Source organism: Protopterus annectens, chromosome 17.part0 (genome assembly GCF_019279795.1).
Source record: "Protopterus annectens isolate FY-2018-M chromosome 17.part0, PAN1.0, whole genome shotgun sequence".
NCBI classification, from domain to species: domain Eukaryota; kingdom Metazoa; phylum Chordata; order Ceratodontiformes; family Protopteridae; genus Protopterus; species Protopterus annectens.
In genome coordinates this window covers 85,448,741-85,468,837 of record NC_056751.1, presented here as the reverse complement: position 1 = coordinate 85,468,837, position 20,097 = coordinate 85,448,741, and the positions used below count along the sequence as shown (strand labels likewise).

The 20,097-nt window shown below is 37.7% G+C and overlaps 1 protein-coding gene across 1 annotated transcript in view; it reads right to left on the bottom strand.

Annotated features, from left to right (window-relative positions):
* Window positions 1–20,097, bottom strand: part of LOC122791689 (glyoxylate reductase/hydroxypyruvate reductase-like) — a 348,466-nt gene that overhangs the window by 114,640 nt on the left and 213,729 nt on the right. The window lies entirely within an intron of this gene.

Sequence of the window (20,097 nt, the reverse complement as noted above, 5' to 3'; positions counted from 1 at the left end):
AAATCTTGGTGGCTGTACTTGTAAGAAATCCTTAACCGTTTGCATGGATTTTGCTTCGTCCTTCATCTTCTTCATCACCTCTTCAGCCTTTGATCCAAACAAAACATTATGTTGAACAGGAGCATCCAATAACTTAGCTTTTACTTGATCTGGCAAGTTTTGTTCCTTTAACCAAGCATGCCTTCTAATGACTGTGCCTGAGGCAGCAGCCCTACAAGAAGCCTCCAAGGCATCAAAACCACAGTGTAAACCATGCTTCCCTACTTGTTCAGTGGCATGCATTAAGTCGTGTAATTCCTTATCATCTGCACAAGCAGAAATGAAAGTTAGCTTTTGTTTCAAAACAGACAAAAGAAATTGCTGGTATTTCAGCATATGAAACTGATAGTTTAAAGCCCTAATAGATAAAGTTGCAGAAGTGTACACCTTTTTGCCCCATCTTTCTAAAGATCTGGAATCCTTCTCAGTGGGAATGGGGTTTTTAGCAGAAGCGGCCTTAACCCCCTTGGGGCCCTGAGAAATGGTTTCAGGATCAGCAGTAGGATTCTTGTATAAAAACTGGTGGGAATGAGGAACCCTATAATATCTGTCTGGCTTAACAGGAGCTGGAGGAAAAGAGTCAGGAGTTAAGTTAGCCTCCGAAAAAGCATCATCCACAATATCCAAAACAGGAGGGATAGCCAGGGGTCTATGTTGGGGAAGAAGAAGAAAATCCCTAAGTCTCTTCTTAGATTCCGAGTACTCCTGTCCTTCCCAGTGAAAATGTTCCCTCATTTCATGTAAAGTTTCCCCAAAAGAAAAATCCTCAGGGGGAGAAGCTGAAGGAATGGATTCCTCAGCATCAGAATCCTCATAAGGAGGAAAAGAATAATCCTGGTCAGAAGAAGAAACTGAAGAAACAGAGACCTGATCAGAGGAGTCACAATACAATTCCTGCCTTGGCCTTTTGTCTGGAGGGGGATGTGAACCCCCAATCATAGTAAGTAAGCAAGTCCTCCGCCATCTTAAGTAACTGTTTCTGGGACTTGGGTCCCGGATCAGAAGAGGCCTGGGCTGTAGTCTTTGATTTGGAAGGAGTCTCAGCCTTTGTCTTTGGCTTTGCCTTTATCAGAAGCTGAGTAGGCCTGAAAACCCCTTCGGAAGCCGGTACCTGCACAGCGGCTCCGGACCCATCCAAAGGAGCATTGTCCGAAGGTCCTGCAACAGAAAAATTCAAAGGCCTCATTGGCTCCTCGTGAGAGTCCGTTTCGGCCGTCGGTTCCGAAATGGCCGATGACAGGGGCTGCAAAAGCGCCTCACTGACGACTGCCGAACCTGAAGCTGGCTCTGCTTGTACAATATCGTCTGATTTGGACCTCGGAGGCCTGTCCTTATCCTTGCGCCGTTTGTGAACTCCGGTAGCCGGAAGCGTGTCCGACGACATTTTGTAATTAAAACGCCTACCGAAGTAATGAAATGCAAAATCGTACCTTCGTTTAATAGTACGTTGATTAAATCTGGCACAAAACCGACAACTAGCTACGTCGTGGTCAGGGCCTAAGCAAGGAATACAGTAAGAATGAAAATCCTTATGAGGTATTTGCTTCCCACATGAAACACAATTATTAACTTTTTCTGACATCAGACTGGAGCAAGAAAAAAGTTTCCCCAACGGGGTACTTAGCTTTGAGTAGGAGTAGAAAGTCTTCGGACTGAAGTACGTTTAGAAAAAATTGTCAGGAGTCAGCCGACCGGCACTTGCGAACTGCTATCACCGCACGGCAAGAAAGACTGGAGAACATGGCGTCGGCTGCCAGCTTTGTACTCCTGGCGCTCTGACATCAGGGAGCATGGCTGAGCAGCCGATGCCGGACCCAGACTTTGGGATTCTGGCCGACCGAGGACTGCCTGCCGGCAGGGGAGAACCCTACAGTCATGACTGCAACAGTGAAACATGATGAACATCTCTAAACTCTTCAAATAGCACAACCTGTGTTTCAACCTTAGGTACTTCTCCCCTGGGACCAGAGATTCTGGATCTAGTTACTTCCAATACAGTTTCTGATATAACTGATCCTTGTACTCTTGCTGCTAGAGATGTAGGTTCCTACCCTGGTCAGAAAAGTATCTTGGGGACCACAGTAACTGATGTGTCTTCCCTAATAGTGAGAGTAGGTTGAGATGATGTGCCACCCTTGGGAGATAATGTAGCTGAAACCCCAAAATCCATGGGTAAGTCCCTAGAAGATACATTTCTTCAACTTTCTTGGGATGAACTTTACAGAAGAGGAAAAAAGGCTTAAAGATTTCAGTTTTGCAGCTACTAAGTAGAAAGCTAGTGTCTTTTCCTTCTGATTTTTTTGTGGCAGACTTGAATTCTTTTTTATAGTGCTGACATTTGTCGATGTTGGGTTAAGACCCCCAAAGGCACTTGGAATGAAAATTTTTCAAGCTGCCGTTAAATTTGTCCAAAGATATATCCATAATGAAAAAGTGAACAGTAAAACAATAAAAATCAGTTGAAAACTTGATAATTTAGCCACTTTGTCTTTTTGTGCAGTCAAAATTACACTGAGGTTTATTTGTCAAATCAGTGAAAAGAACTGGATAAAATGTGCACATACTCAGCTAAGACAGAGACACAGACATACACAAAGTGGTAAGATTAACTGATACTTTTGATCACACTATCATATAGTGATTGCAGATTCTCATTTTGGGTTACCCATATGCATTTTGACTCAAACTTGTAAAATTATTTCAGTCACAGTGAAGAGACGATTTGAAGAAACAGGTAAAACTGTAAAGTTTTGGAAACTAAAATGAAAAATGCAAAAGTTATGAACTGCATCAAACCCGTTTAGTGTAGACTACAGAAAGTTGCAGCATTTAAAGATGTTGTCCCAAACTTTCACACTTTTCATGACCCTACCTATGGACTAGAAAGCCATATAAATGTTTGTTCAATTAGCATGCAGTTACATACATTGAATAACAAAACCTCCTTTGGGGATGTAAAATAAATTAAAAAGTTACCGTTGTCAAACAAAGTGCCTCAAAGAATGAATAAGGTTTACACAAGATATCTGCAGTGCTCGTGTAGTGATAAAAACGTGATTTAAATAAAACGAGGCAAGGCACTGAAAAGATTTTACCAAGAAAAGAACTTGGAATAACAAAGGAACAGAAATTATGGTACTGCAGTTATGTATGTAAGTAATAAATTAGCACTAGTGAAGGAAAAAATAAAAGTAATCAAAGTAAATTTGAAAATGTGACATTTATAGAGTCAGAAAGCAATATATCATTCAGCTTATTTTTTCTTAACAGAATGCAGCACACTGATGTACCAATGACCATTAATGCTTTATAGTGTGTTTGGTTCCTGGCTGTAATTCCTTCTTCCAGGATTCATATTTCCTTACGTGGTCAGTATGGTTATTCCCCAAGGGGCTCCAATGACGTACCAGATTAAATTAGATACGCTGAAAATTGCCTATGGATGTGGGTGTGACGTACGTGTGTGTGTGTGTGTGTGTGTGTGTGTGTGTGTGTGTGTGTGTGAGAGAGTGTGTGTGAGAGAGAGAGAGTGTGTGTGTGTCAGAGAGAGAGAGAGAGAGAGAGAGAGAGAGAGTGTGTGTGTGTGTGTGTGTGTGTGTGTGTGTGTGTGTGTGTGTGTGTGTGTGTGTGTGTGTGTGTGTGTGTTGTACAGTAGACACAACATCCCATCCATGACTAGCAATATGCTTTATATCCTTGCTGTGCTGCATGCCAGGATAGGCTGCAGCTCCTGTGAGACTCTAAAAAAGGATTTCCTCTCACATACCAAAGAAGTTTAGTAGGAGAATTGATGAGCCTCTGTGTTGTCTGTTGATGAGCATGCTATGCGACAGTGAATGCATACAACCTCGAACCACACAATAGCAGGATAGCACTAAAAACAAACTAGTAAACGAAGATAGAGTGCTAAAAAATGGGAATAGAGTCAACGACACTGGATACAGTGCCTTTATTCCACAAGACATTCGTTCAAGACATTCATTAAGTGCTTTTGTACCTCACCGAAGACTTCAGAATATCTTCTATCACTTCCTTAAATATCCAAACAAGTTAACAAAACTATCATTACATCACTTCCTTGTATATTCAAACCAATTAACAATGGAAAAATTAAAAATAGAGTAATAGGATGCCCTGTTGCTATTAAAAATTTAAAACCACAATTGCTAAATGGAAAAAATATATTTGTAGTGGAATGCATAAAAAAACTTACTGAATATATACAACCTGTAATGGAATGGCACCATGTTCAGCATGAGTTTATCCGGCTTATGCCCACAATGTATTGTGACTCTGCATTAGACTAATTGGGAAATCAGAGAATGATGGCCAATTCTCTCCCCTGACACAAGAGTAAAGTCAAATAAGTTAAATATATGAACTAAGAGCCATATGTCCAACTGCAAGAACAGGGCAAAATCAATAGCCATGCATAACCACACATCAGAAGAGTCCCTGTCCCCTGCAACTGAACATGGGAGCCCAAAGCACCTTTAACTGGGACATTGGTATATAAGAAACTGCTTAGTAACTAGAAATGGAAGACATGCAAGAGTTGGTTAAGGACTGCTCCACTAACTTAGCTATCAATTTAGTGTATCCCCCAGAGATGCAGCTGGTAACTTTTTGACCCATCTTTGGGATTTAGACTATTTTGTTCAAGAAACTGTCAGTAACAAAGCCCAGGAATTTCTGTGCATATTTATTTGTGGTGGTATAGGTTCCCCAGTGAATGGAGGACTAGTTGAAGTCAACCAAGAGGATAGTGTTAGGTTCTATAGTGTGGGATGTCAATTTGTTTAGACATGCCTCATGGTCTGCCTGTGTTATGTAGAGGTTACTGTAGTTGGCTATGATGTGATACTGGGTTTTGTTTATCATGAGGAAGATGTGTAGGAGTTAAAGATCAACATCTTGTATTGAGTCTGGAGGTGAAAAGTTATTTTTAGAACACTGATACTCCCCCCTCCAACTACACAGTCCCTTTCAGCATTGGTTCTGAAGAAGTTGTAGACCTTGCTCTGTAGGGGTGCTTTCACTGTTGAACCATGGCATTTGCTCTAGCAGGCAACTGAATAAACGTCAGGAAAATCCTACTAGGACAGCTGAACTTTATTTGAAGTTAATCAGAGCCTCTTTAATTTATGGCAGGTGTGTACCCAAGAAGACTGAATGCTGTAATTAAATCAAAAGGTGCTGCAACAAAGTATTAGTTTAAGGGTGTGCACCCTTATGCAACCAGCGTATTGTACATTTTTTTATTTTTTATATTTTTCCCCTAACAGATTTATTTGCTTTTCAATTGAATTGTATAAGGTATAGGTCACATTAAAGGTGGGAAAAGTTTTGAAATGATTTATTGTGGTCTCATTTTTTTTATATCACAAAAACCTGGCATTTTAACAGGGGTGTGTACACTTTTTATATCCATTGTACATCAATATTTTTGAGGGACAGGAGCAGAAGCATAGCTAATTTGAGAAGACTGACCTTGCCAAAAAAAAAAGTACTATGGGGGATGTAAAGGTCTTAGCCAATATATGGAAGTCATGCAATGAGAGATGCAGACCATCCCTAGCAAATTAGCTGGGGTTGTCAAACATCTCCTCTCAGTTTAATGTATATTGGATCTTAGATCACCACCAATAGCTCAGCAGAAGACACATCATACAGCATAATGTACATACTCTGTAGCAAGTGAACTGCCATCTACATTGCAAGCCTAAACAATTTATATTGCTTGTTAATGAGGCATAACTATTAATAAACTACAGCAAAGGCAATACAGTTGATATAAAGAAGCAGTTCAAAAAACAAAGTGAGCCAAGAGAAATGCAAAATTTAAAGTTCAGTGGCAAGCAGTGAAAAATAAAGTCTGAAATCAAGGGAAGTAGTCTCCCCAGCCATAATACTTCAATGCATTTAACAGAATATTGCATAATGTAGTCTTATTAAAAGGTGGCCATGCTCTTTGGCTTAGGGCTAAAAGTTAAGGAATTCTGAAAAAGTGCTAACATTTTTTTCACATTGAGGAGAACAGAGATCAGACAAATACAGACAACGATCAGTGAAAGTGGAGACACAGATGTATGCGCTTTAGCATGGGTATTCTTAATTTTTGATTGGGTAATGCCTCTGTGTACAGCCATCGGTTTGGGGCAATCGCCCCTATCTGGAGGATAAAACTTCCTTTGTTGACAATATACATAGTTTTGTGTGTCAGATATTAATAGGAGAAGATGGGTCTGAAAATGTATTTAGTGTTTTTTGAGGGTTTTCATTAAAGCAAAAAGTCTTACAAAATGCGACAGATTCAAATGGAGAGGAAAAGAAAGATCAGCCTGCCAAACAGTGTGTGCAAGCAACACAAAAGATGTTAATACAAATTCAAAATAACTGCCATGTATATTAGGTGGGAGCAACAGTCTGCCCATATTTTCTTGGAATGTAAATGGTATTATAGGTACAGACAAAAAGAAGAGAGTATTGAATTACATTACAAATATAGGGTGCAAATAGCAGCATTGCAAGAAACATCTGGAGAGAAATGAGCACGTGAATTTGACTGGATTTCAGGATGGATATTCAGTAGAAGAGGGACAAAGGAAAATGGAAGTAACAGTAAATGGCACAGGGGCTCCAACAGTTACAGAAGAGAAAAACTACAGTAATAGTACCTTTGTGGTGTAAGGGGCTATTTGCAAGGGAGGACTGCACTGGCATGTACTTATATTCCACCAAAAATGGCTGTTATGGATCTAAAGAAAAGTTTAGGAGAAATAAAACAGCTTTTAGCAGGGAATATTATTTACAGGTAGGGAATGAAAATTGGTAAAAGTGAAGATGTATTAGGGGGACCTAGAAAAGAAAACAAAAAGATGGTAGATTTCTGAAAAAAAAAATTGAAAATAATTGGTATGGAAAATGGGAAGTCAGTTAGTAGGAACTCTGACAGAAATACCTGATGTAGGCTGTATAGAAATGATTTCACAGGAGCATGTGCAATTAATAGAAAACTTTGACATGCATCCAATAACTACTTCAGATCATGCACTAATAAAAACGAAGATACAAATGCAGGATGATGGAAGTAAAAATGAGACACTTGTGTTTTCCTACTTTCCTGTTAAAGACAGTAACTTAAGAAATGAGTGGAGGGAAGATAGAAATTTCTTCAGAAAGGATAGCTGAGTGGAATAAAATGAAAATGGAATTTAAAAATAGAGCAGAAATGAAAGAAACAGATATGGTTAAAAATAATAGAAATCAGGGGTTAAAATTAAATAAACCTAAGAACAGGAAGAGGAGTAACTACGGATTAATAAAGGGAAAATAAGAGAGTATTGGGCAATATGTGTGAGTTTAGAAAGACTGCTGTTAAACAACTATTTTTTGATAACTACAGAACACAAAAATGTTTAGCAGAGAGACTTAGACAACAGAAAGTAGAAAGGATGGTCATCAAACTTAGGAGCCTATGACAACAAAAAAAAAACAGTGATCCTATACAAGTATTTGAGATATTTCAGAATTTTTATGTACAGGAACATGGAAACCAAGACAAAGCACAAATGGAAATAATTAGGGAAGACTTAATTATGTCACAGTCAGAGGAAGATGAAAATCAACAACTACCGGTCAAGATAGGAGGAGATTAATTACACATCACCACTTTTATTTCATCTACAGGGAAGTTTCTAGAACAGATGGGTATTCCTCTGGAAGTTTGGAGGTTAGTTAGAAGAAAGTGATAAAGACCTGCAAGGTTTTGTTTAGTAGCATTTAAAAAGGAGGGGAAGCACCATCATCTTGCAAAAAAGCTGGGGTGGTTGCATTACCCAAAGAGGGCAGACCCATCATATGGACCCCAATCAATTTTAAGGCATGAATACATGTTTACGTCTACACTAAGAGGATGGAGAAGGTGTTGCAAAAATGATAGATATGGATCAACATGCTTTTGTGGAGGGGGAGGCAACCACTTGGCAACACCAGCAGAAACAATGACGATACAAAGGAGAAGCACAATGTAAAAAAAACAATGCTGTTGTTGGTGGATCTTGAGCCAGAGAAAGCATTTAATATAGTAAGATGAGATTTTAGGAGTAGGTAATGGAAGCATCTGCATTTCCTGATACAGTAAAAGGATTAATTAGCAGGCTATATGAAGGACTGGGGGCATGGATTAAGGTGGGAGGGTTCTTCTCTAATAAGCTGTGTTTGAACAGAGGAACCTGGTAGGGATGTCCGCCATCCCTTTATTTGCTTTACATTTAAAGGCACTTGCAATGAAAATAACAGACTCACAAATTCCAGGATGTAACTGGTATGGTAAGCAAGAAAAGTTGGCTTTATTTGCAGATATTTTGTACTCGATAAATCCTGAAAAAGACATTTGGTGTTGTGGAACATTGAGATAGTTAAAGTACGTTTGGGATATAAATTAATGAAGATAAAACAAAAGGTTAGAGAGAGAAATTATGTATGCACACACAAATTTGTTCAGCAATAACCATTATTTATGGGGACATAAGGTATTTGGGTGTATGGATTATTCCGTTATAGCAGCAAAGAGATATGTGGAGAAACTGGAAGCTCTCATTTATCGATATGAAAATGGTGAAGTTTTATACAAGTAAAGCATATTTTTTATCAATCAGTGGAGAACTTGTGGACAATAATAAAGAAAGGTATTTATTTGGGAGGTTCCTCCCCACAGAAAAAGATGGTTTAGGATTATGGGATTTGTATGGATATTTTACATCTAAGGGTCATATACATAAACACAAGCAGAAGGCTATAAATCAAAGTGGAAAGTGATGATAATGAAGTGGGGGAGGGAGTTCAGGAAATAGAGAGAGAGAGAAAGAATTTTGCATGCATATCCTTAAGGAAAATAAAAACAAGCATACAGAATATCACAGTCAAAGTTGGAGAAAGTATTCTAAGAACTAAGTTAATACATGAATGGAGAAAGGAAATTTTGCTAATAGGGATAACTGCAAGTAAGGATAGTGAACAGAGGCAAGAGGGAGCTGGAAATTATAGGAGAAAATTGTCAAAGGAACCAAGATACTGGAAGCAAATAACTAGAGAGGGAAAGATAACAATGGGATGAGGCAAAGCACACGTTTGGACTGCAGGTTAGAGATTGATGTCGATCACTGGCAGGGAAGGCACAGTATAGGCAAGAGAAAGGGATAAGGAAGCCCTACATAAAACAGCTCTGGTAGAGCTTTTAGTCATGTCTAGAATATAAGCTGCTGTTAAAAAAGGGGTAATTAGTACAGAATATAAGATTATCACATAAATATAAGCATCACTCAGAGGAGGATAGAAAAGATTTGGAAGAGAATGGAAAAGTTTTCAAAGAAACAATGGAAGGACATTAGTATGGCTCCAAAGTAGCAATTTTTGCTTGGAAGTGTTTGCATGTGCATTTTTATACCCCAAGCAGATTTCCAAGAATTTTTCCTCATGTAGACAGCAAATACTGGAGGTGTTTTGGGAAAGAGGTAATTGGGAATAATTTTTTTGAGAATGTAAAGAGATGTACAGAGTACTACATCAGAAAGACGTGGGGAGCAAATGGCTGTAACTAAGAAAATCAATCTTTTGAGAGTGGACACATTACCTGAATTGCCTAAATGTAGTAAGGCTTTATTAAGTTTAATGTTATTAGATGCCAAAAAAGCAATTGCTAGTAACTGGATGTTGAAGACTAAACCAAATGCAATAGAACTTTTGAGTATTGTTAAATAGATAAAATAACTATGTGAAATCTTTAGAAAAGGGAAGGATCAAATTACATTGAATAAATTAAATTTGTGGGAACAATACATGCAGAATAACATTCAGGAGGAGGACTGAGGTTTAAGAGAAGAGAGAAATTGAGCACTTTGTACAATAACCGACATTCACTACAATATTATTATTGTAGTGAATACCAGTTATTATAAAGAAAGAAAACACTTATTTAATATATAATGCATGAAAAAATGTTAAGGTTTGCTTTCTTTCCTAATAACGTATGTGAACCAATGTCTTAATTGATAATTTAACAAAGCTGTTAAAGATAGTGAGAATATCTACATTAGGTAAAATATACATACATTCAAGGCACAACCAAGTATTCTAAGTCATCAGTAGGCACTGAATGTACAGCAGTAGAAGTAACATAATATAGACTTCGTCACGAGTACTGCATTGATGCAGTTAAATTAGAATCTTTTAAGCATTAGCATTTGTATTCCTTGCTTATGGTTCTACTAACCTACTCTTAAATACTGACAGATACTTCAAGGCTGTAATGTCAGTAAATAGACTGTTTCAGGATGCTTGGGGTAGTTTTGTGAAATTCCCACATCATCCCTCTACATAAAGGTGGACCTTCTATTGAGCTTTCTAACTTTTGTCCTATTGCTTTACTCTCCCCATTAGCCAAGATAATGGAAAAATGTATTCACAAACAACTACTTAACCACTTACTACAAAATAACCTACTAGCAAACTGCCAACATGGCTTTAGGCCATTCCATAGCACATTGACTGCCCTCTTATCCTTTACCAACTCTATAAACAAAAATCGTAACAATAACTCTTTTTCCTCTGCACTACTTATTGACCTGTCAAAAGCCTTTGATATGGTTAACCACAACTTACTTCTAGACAAACTAAAGGCCCATTCTCTCGATCCTCAAGCTATACAATGGTTTAGGTCTTATCTGGAAAATAGACAGCAAGCAGTACTTTGGCATAACAATCTGTCTTCACTACTCCCAGTAAATATTGGAGTACCCCAGGGCTCTATCTTAGGTCCCCTACTCTTTTCCTTATTTATTAACAATCTACACATGAACATACCTCAAGCCACCTGCATTCAGTATGCAGACGACTCCACCTTAATATGTTCAGCCAAGAATATAGCCTCTCTCCACTCTCTCACCCAAACTGTTTTTAATAATGTTGAAAACTGGTTTTTGCAACACTGCCTACTCCTGAATCCCAAAAAAAACATAACTACTGCTTGTTACTCCAACCCATAAATCACCTATTCCATTCTTCTCTGTAACCTCTAACAATGGTACCAACATAACCCCAGACACTACAACCTGCCTACTAGGTGTAACAATTGATAATCGTCTCAGCTTTGATGACCACATCAACTGCACCATAAAGTCTGTTAACAAAAAACTTGGTACCCTCTATAGAATTAAACCCTTCCTTACCCCTTCTGCAAGGAAAACTATTGCCCAGACCCACCTAATTTCCACCCTTTTCTATGCCTCTGTTATATATATTAACCTATCCAAAAACAACCTCTCTAAACTCTCCACCTGTTATAACAGCATAGCTAGATTCATTACATGCTCCCCCTTTAAAACTCACCACTGCTTCAACCTCAAACAACTTGAATGGCTAGAATTGCAAAACCACATACTCTGTCAACAACTACTTATTACTCAAAAGATCCTATACCACCCTAACAACACTCCTATCCTCACTAATCTAATTACACCATATAAAAATCTAGCTACACTACACTCTACTAATAAGCTTCTAGTTTCCTCTATTAAATCCAACAACAAAGCCAGTGATTCACTTTTCTCAAACACTGCAGGTAAAAACTGGAATCTGCTTCCTTCTGAATTATCAACCCTTGCTTCGACTACTCTATTTAAAAAACATCTTAAAGAACATCTCAAAACTCATTGGCTTTGTCCATGTGCTAACCCAGACTCATCTTTTTCCCCTTCCTTTTCTACTCCTCTAACCTATGCCTCCAAATCTAGCTATTACCCTTTTCTTCATAATATGAGGATAGAATATAACTTCTTTTTCTCTTAACTGAGTCTTGCTCATACCTTCTTGTGTGTGTAGTGTATAATTTTTTACTAAAATTTTTATAGTTTATAATTTTTATTTTTTCTTTGAACAATGCTGCCTCTGTATTTGCTTTATCATTTTTTTTTATATTGTTAACTTTGTCACTGTTCATGCTTGGAGCTTTTCTCCCCGGGCCTCTACTGAAAATGGATATCCAGCTAGACTAGCCCGGTCAACAAATGTAAAATTAATAAAATAATAAAATATCTTTTGAAAATGGCAATAGTAAAATGAGGTCTGTTTATTTCGAGGTTGCTGGACTTGCAAAGAGTGAACAAGGATTCATGAAGTGAACGTTTACTGCTAAGGGGAGGGCAGTACATATCTTAAGGTAGTTTAACAGTGAATGTATTGAGCAGTTATACGGATTTTGCAGCAGAAGGAAATGTTCTGCTCTTTGGACAGTGGGACTATTGTGTGCTTTATAAGCAAAGAATTTTATTTTCAGTGGTCTGAAGTTATGTCATGTATATATTTAGAGGCTGGTTATTATCTCACTTAAAGTCTTTCGGCTTTTCCTGGTTAGGGGTTGCCATAGCGGAACTCCCATCCGCTAATGACTGGCAGTGGATTTTTACGGTGCCGAGTTGCCAGCCAAACCTTCAAGGAAGGCACATCCATTCACGTACACACCTAACTGAATGTCTTTAACGTCACTCGACCACGGGGAGGACATGCAGACTCCACACAGAAGGAACTTTAGCCGGGAATCTAATGGGAGAACCTCTTGCTGTGAGGCGACAATGCTAATCTGCTGCAAAATCGCGGCCTATCTAAACTCAATTTCTTCTCCTCCAGAATAAGGGATGGAGGAACAATTTACAATGGCTTGACACGCATTGTATACGTAAATTAGTAGGCTACTTTTAGTTGAGAAACAGAACCACATTGTTTATGCAATTATGAAACAAGACCAAGTTATCTAGTAGCATCCCTATCTACTTTAGTTCTTTGATAAAATGAAGGACTGCATATGCGTGGTGGTGATAGTTTAACAGTAGACTTGTTTGGGCACAGTCCATTATCTGTGAGCCAGTTCCATATGGAGGCAAATTGATTTAATCTAAATGTCATATGAAGGATGTTTATGAACAGAGGTGAAGACAGTATCATCTGTACACATGGTGAAGTTTAAGTGGTAAGTCCCAAGATAGATTTAAATTTAGGGAAAACAGAGGAGCAAAGACCATGCCTTGTGGGACTCCAGAAAAGGTGTACCCAAAGTATGAGAAAGAGTTATGTGAGATGATACAGAATGTTCTCAAACAAAGTAGTTCAAACAGTTTTGACCCAACGGGGAAACACCAAATTCAGAAAATTTGTTTTCTAATAAACTGTGGTCTACTATCTCAAAAGCCATTTTTAAAAAACAGGAAATGTGGCTCCAGTCAGAATTTCTTTATCTAGCCTGAAGCATTAAGAACAGAGACAGAGAGAGATGTCTGGGTACTGTACTTTCATAAACATAGCTTTCATCCAATCAGAACATTTTCTATTTTTGTATCTAATCCAGCATTTGTTTAGTCAGCAGTTTTTCTAACATTTTAGATAGCTGGCAGGGATTTGTTATGGGTATGCAATATGAAGTAGGTTTGGGATTTTGGGTAAAGAAATTAATGGTGTATTTTTACCTTGGTAGCAACGATCTAATGGTCACTGTTAGACTGAAAATGAGGAGTAATTTACTGATTAGTGTTGTGCAATTTCGTAATATTTTGTAAGCAGTGAAAAATTTCTTTGGGGTGTACCACTTTACAGTAAAATTGGGGGGGGGGGGTGTTCAAGAATTTTGAGTACAGGAGCAGATGGGATTCCCGAGTTCTGATAAGGAAGTATGTATTAAATGAAGCATGATGGGAGGAGAAGTCTGCAGCTTTATCTTTTATCACACTGGAGACAGAAGTAACATCTTGCATTTAGGCAATAGGTTGGCAGAATTAATGGTTCTGTTGGAACTCCGCAATTTTTGGGTTGCCAAGTTGTGCTGTTTGAAGCTTCCTGGTGTATTTATCTTTGGCTTCATTTGTTTATATTCCAGTGGTTATTTTTATTTCTTGAAAGGACTATTGCAGGTATCTGTGGGTACTTTTTCAGTTCTTGCCATGCCATGTTTTAATTATCAGTAGGACAATAATAATCCAAGTTATATGCACATAGTTTAACATACTGTTAGTAATGTGTAAAAGTTTTTCTTGTATAGTTTTAAATAGAAAGTATTTAGAGGTGTAGTGGGGTATGTGCAGTTGTATACCCGGGACTACACTGCTAACTGAAGTTTTATCTGTAGCAGATAGTCAAAATTACTTGGAAATTAGTAACTTTTTTTTAATGAAGGGAGGCTTTTTGAGTTTTGAAAGACCAGTAAATAAGGTAGGTAAGACCAAGGCTGTAGTGTGATTGTTGAATATACAGCATTAAAAAAGCATGCAGTGGACAAAGGTTGTTAAATCCTTCAGGAACCAGCTGAAGCTAACAACAACCTCATTCTGCGACAACCAGAGAACACTAGCTTTTCTTCAGTACTCAGCTGGTCAACTGATTTATGGGGTGGGGTGGGGGTAGCAGCTCACATGTATTCTATTTTCTCCAAGTTAATTTTGAACTGGAATAGTAGCAACGGTTCTGGAATCATGGGGTCAACTTCCTTTGGGGGGGGTCTCCTGGTCAGTTTCAAGTAGCAAATCCAGGCTAGGTAGGGATTAATCATTTCACTGCTGGTTCATCCAGAACTGGCCTACAGGTCCTCCAAGGATAAAAAGGATCCAAGTGAAAAGCAGGATACAACTTAAATCTGACACCTTTTTACCTTACAAATGGTCATAGCCTGGGTGATCTGGCTTTGTTTTCTCCTGGAATAATCATTTAAAAATAAATTGAAATCTCCTGTTTAAATTATTTACTGGCTACCAGACTAAAAACGGATTTTTACTTTGCCGACAGGACTCAAAGTACATGATAAGCCACCTCAGTTGGCCACCAGTTCTTTGTTTTCCAGGAGGAAAACTCTGAAATCTTTGTAGCTCAAAAGGCAAGCACATGCATTTGGTGCAAAAGGCTATGGGTTCTATTCCCACAACAGGCAGATGAAAATTGCATTACTGACATTGCAGTGCAGCATAAGTGGCTGCACTCCTAAGTGAGCTTGTCCTATGAATGAGAAGTTTAACTGAAACCCCATATGCATGAGCTGGCAGAAGCTCATGTAGATATAAAACATCATGTGACTAAACGAAAAACTATTTCCACTTTCATTTTTTCATTCATACTTAAAATTATTTACAAGTTAACACAAAATAAATTAGCTAAGCATTTTTTTCATTACTTTTTCCCCTCTAACTCCTACATTTTTCCACAACCATCTTCTTGTCTCGGCTAATATGAGCCTCTTCCTTCAAGTCCTCGCATCTTTTCCACATCACCCATATTGCCAAAGACAATACTTAACCCCATTTACCAATATCACATTTTTATTATGCCTATGTATGTTAATACATTTAAATCCTTCTCATCTTTATTTTTAAACAGCTCCCCATTTTTTTTTATTTTTACAGTTCAAAAACAATGCGTTTCTTCATCACATTTTTTTTTTTCTTTTCTTTTCCCCATTATCTTATATTTCACATTCATTTTCACTGGTAATTTACCTAAAAAAAATCTACAAAAATCCTCTGCTGTACTGAAACATTTCAAACCTTTTTCCTTTTTTACTGCCTTTTTCCAGATTTTTTTAATTCCTTCCATAGATGCACACAAAAAAATAAAATTCCGGAATCATGTTATAAAATTCTTCTTTTCCCCATCACCACTTACTTTTACGTTCAAAATTCCATTTTATTTGTGTGTTCTTTTTCTTCCATCCTGTCCTTTTATTCATTTCCGCCTTTTTCCTTCCCATAAGTTTTTATACTTTTCATAGGACATCTTACCCATCATTTCTTTGTCCTCTATTTTACATTTCTCACTAACAAAAATAAATGCAGAGATATGTACTGCCCTCCCCTTAATCATAAACTTTCACTTCATAAATCCTTGTACACTCTGCAAGTCCAGCAACCTCAAAATAAACAGACCTCGTTTTACTATTGCCATTTGCAAAAGATATTTCATAAAACCAGCCCAAGCATCCTGAAACAGTCTACTTACTGACGTTACAGCCTTGAAGTATCTGTCAATATTTAAGAGTGGGTTAGTAGAATCACAAACAAGGAATACAAATGCTAATGCTTAAAAGATTCTAATTTAACTAAGGCAAAGGTACCCACCTGAAATAAAAACAGGACCATCAAAGGACATGCCACAGTGGTCTAACCCAATATCAGCAAGCTATATAACAAAAGGAAGACAACCATGGACAAATCCAGAAAGGGCAATGCCCAGCAAGGCAAAAATATCTCAATGAAATAAAAAAGCAACTCATGATTCTTATAAAGTCCATTAAACCCAACTCTGAAGCAAAAATAGTACAGGAGGCAAAGGATAACCATAATGCCTTCTTCATCTATGTCGGTAACCTCAAGGGTAATGCTCGGCACTGTGCTGAACTAATTGTAAATGGAAGCACTTATGCAGAACTGGAAGACATAGTAAACCTACTAGTTGATAAGTTTATTTCCAACTTCACCCAGCTTTCTTGCCCCCCCCCCCCCGAGACACACACACCCCTGGTGGGCTGTCATCAACAAAAAGGTCCTCAATGTGCTCTCCAAGGCAAAAGCTGCATCTATGGGTTCCGTTAATATCCAAGGATGCCTTCTAAACAGAATAAACATGACCTAACCAGCCATCTGGTATCACTGTTCAAACTTTAGTCTCCAAATTAGCTTTGTGTGCAGTGAATGGATTGCAACAGTTATTCCTCTGCATAAGGGATGTACATCTACTAAGCTGGATAACTACAGACCCATAGTAGCCTGACTAGTCTCACTTGCAAGGCCATGGAAAGACTCAAATATTTTAAATAAAGATATGGGAAATCTTCAGACATTGGATCCAACACAATTTGGATTTGTCAAGGCCAGACTGTGCCTGCTTAACCTGCAGGACTTCTTTGAGAAGGTCAAAGTGGTATACCTATCTTGACCTGGCCAAGGCATTCAACACTATCCCCCATTCAGGCATTGTCAACAAACAAAAAAAATTAAGAGTAAACCCCAAAGTCGCTTCTACCGGATAGCCAAGAGGCTCACAGATAGGTCTCAAGAAGTCAGGGTAGGGGACTCTCCCACCACAAAAAGGCCAGTCACCAGTGGTGTCCCTCAAGTCACGTAACTGGGGCATCTTTATGGCTTTTATTTTTTGGAAGCCAAAGCTAATGTTAAAGATCTCTGGTTGATCAAGTTTGTGAATGACTGTAAACTCTGTACAATTACAGTATCCCTCAATGATACAAATATCCCCCATGAGGACTTGTTGCAAACTAATAACAGGTGCAAGAGCTGTGGGTTAAAACTGAATGCAAATAATGCATAATAGTATTCCTTGGAAAGTCAGTAATCCCAAGAATTACTACATAGATGATACACCCATAAGAGCTGATACAATGCTTAGGGACTTAGGTATATCTGTAGACAGACTTGGCCTTTGACCATCATGTGTTTACTGCTGTGAGGAAATCATTCCATATTGAGCAACTAATAAGAAAGGGTAATGCACTTTGGTCCAGAGATGTCATTGTCCCTCTATATTCTGTTCTCATTAGGCCGATCGTTAAATACAATGCCTCCTTTGAGACATACCTCACCAAGCACCTGCAGCAACTGGAATGCATACAGAGATTCCACACAAAAAGAATACAAGGCATAAAGGACATGGAATACACAAACCACTTCAAAGCCTTATCCTAATACTTGGTCTTTTACAGACTGCTGAAAGGTGATGTATACCTGGCCTACAAGACAGCATTGGCCCTATACTGATGGACTTGCTTCACATCCACAAGTCTGCATCAGGAGCACCCAAATGTAGACCTCAACTTAGGTTTTAACATAAACGGATTATGTTGGAGGGACAGGTATTCATCATAGAGACTACACCTACTATAGAACAGGCCTCCCATCCTTGTGAAGCAAAGTTTGTCCCTGACCCTATTCAAATGCAACCTTGGCTAATGGATGGGGAATTGGAAATTTGCCCCTGGACTGCCACCTATGCCTATTGGACAGAGGCAGTCTGTAAATGCTCTGTCACCTTAACATGACTATATGCCCATGGGTAATGTATTCTGTCATGTACAAAAGAGATGTTAGAGGTTTGGTTGTGGTGAGATGTTAAAATTGAAAATGGATGTTTTTTTTGATTACTGGATACCAGATGCAACAACGAAGAATAAAGGAAATAATACAGGCAGTATAAGGAGCCAAATTATTTAGTCATTAGGAAATATATGGAACAGGAGTCCTTATGAAAAAAGAGCTGCCAAAGAGTATTAGCTTGTAATTTACAAATGGAAAAATATGGCAAGACTTAAAAATGCCTCCTAGAGCCATTAGCCCAGCAATTCCCCAAGAGCCTAAAAACCTATATGATCTCTCTCTCTTGCTATATATATATATATATATATATATATATATATATATATATATATATATATATATATATATATATATATATATATATATATATATATATATACATATATATATACACACACACACACATTTTCCTACTTTTAAACTCTGCAGGTTCTCTCTTTATCCCTTTTTCTTCCTCTATCCTACCCCATACTGCTCTGTGCGATCTGCAAACTCTGTCATCTGTGCTCCTCTTATTATTTCTCTCATGCCTTAAGAGTAAACTACATAATTAAAGTCTTAAAAAATCCTTTTTTATATTCCTAGTCTCAATTCAGTCCTATTTATAAATCCCTACATACTAACATTTTAATGTGGGATATTTTCCTTTTTCTTTGCTTGGGCTACAGTTAAAAATCCTACCATCACCAATGACATATTCACTAATACAAATGTTTTTAATTTCTTCAAACAACTGTTTTCTCCCTGTCGTATTAATATAGATCAATCGCTCTTAATCTTGTATATATGTATGACTTATTCTCATATCACAAATAACTACCCCTTCTGGTACTACTATTGTTACACACACAATTCTTATTTCCTCATTTTTTATAAGAATTCCTATTCTAGAACATGTCTCAGTTCCTACTGAAAAAACAATTTGGCTCCCAATATTGTCTATATTATTTCATTTTTTCTTCTGTTAAATCGGTTTATAAGTAAACAAAAATCACGTGTACTGCTATTCAAATTTAATTTTAAAATTCTCATTTTCCTTTTTTTTGTAAGTTCTGAAGAAACTCATGTTGATTAAAGTGAGTGAAAGCACTTAACTATTAACTCAGTTACGGTCCTGTGTTTGGATTTATTGCTTCCACTGGTGTTCATTCATTTTTTATCTGGTTTTGAGTTCATTTTTTTTGTGTTTTACTTCCAGAGCTGATTTTTTTTCTTCTCCTAAGTCTCTACCAATTAATTTTTCATTTTGTTCTTGTTCCTCTCCTGTCGCCATTTATCTTTTCCTCTCCACTTTCTAGAACTGCAAATGTTTCTCTTTCTTTCTATACATTAACAACCTCACCTTGAATTATTCCTCCAACTGAAAATTACATTTTTGCCAGCCCTTGAAAGATTTAGTCTGGAGATACCCATATTCATTTATTTCTTAATCAATGACTGTAGCACTCTGTTGTAAATCTAACTCTTGTGCCATCCAATGTGCTAGTTACTTTAGTACTATTGTCTTTTTCTTAAAATTTATTTTCAACTTTTTTTGACCTGGCATTAAAAAAGCAATTTATTGCACAAGCCCATATAATCCCATGTTTAACAGCTATTGCAAGAAGGTTACTAATTTAGATATAGCCCAGTGCCAAGAGTGCAAACATTCTACTCCATAGTAGCAGGCATTATAAGTTCGCATCACTTTTATTTTTCATACCATGTAGCATTTGAACACAACACACTGTGAAGGCTTACTGAAAAAAAGACAAAAGCAAAACAAAAACAGGCTGATGCAAAGAAATCGAAACTATAAAGGTTTAGTGAAGACTGCTGCAGAAGGCAGGGTCACATGATACTATCCCATTACCGCTACCTTCCTTAATGACAAACACACGGTAATACTTTGCACACCAATATACGTTGCAGACAGCTGTGT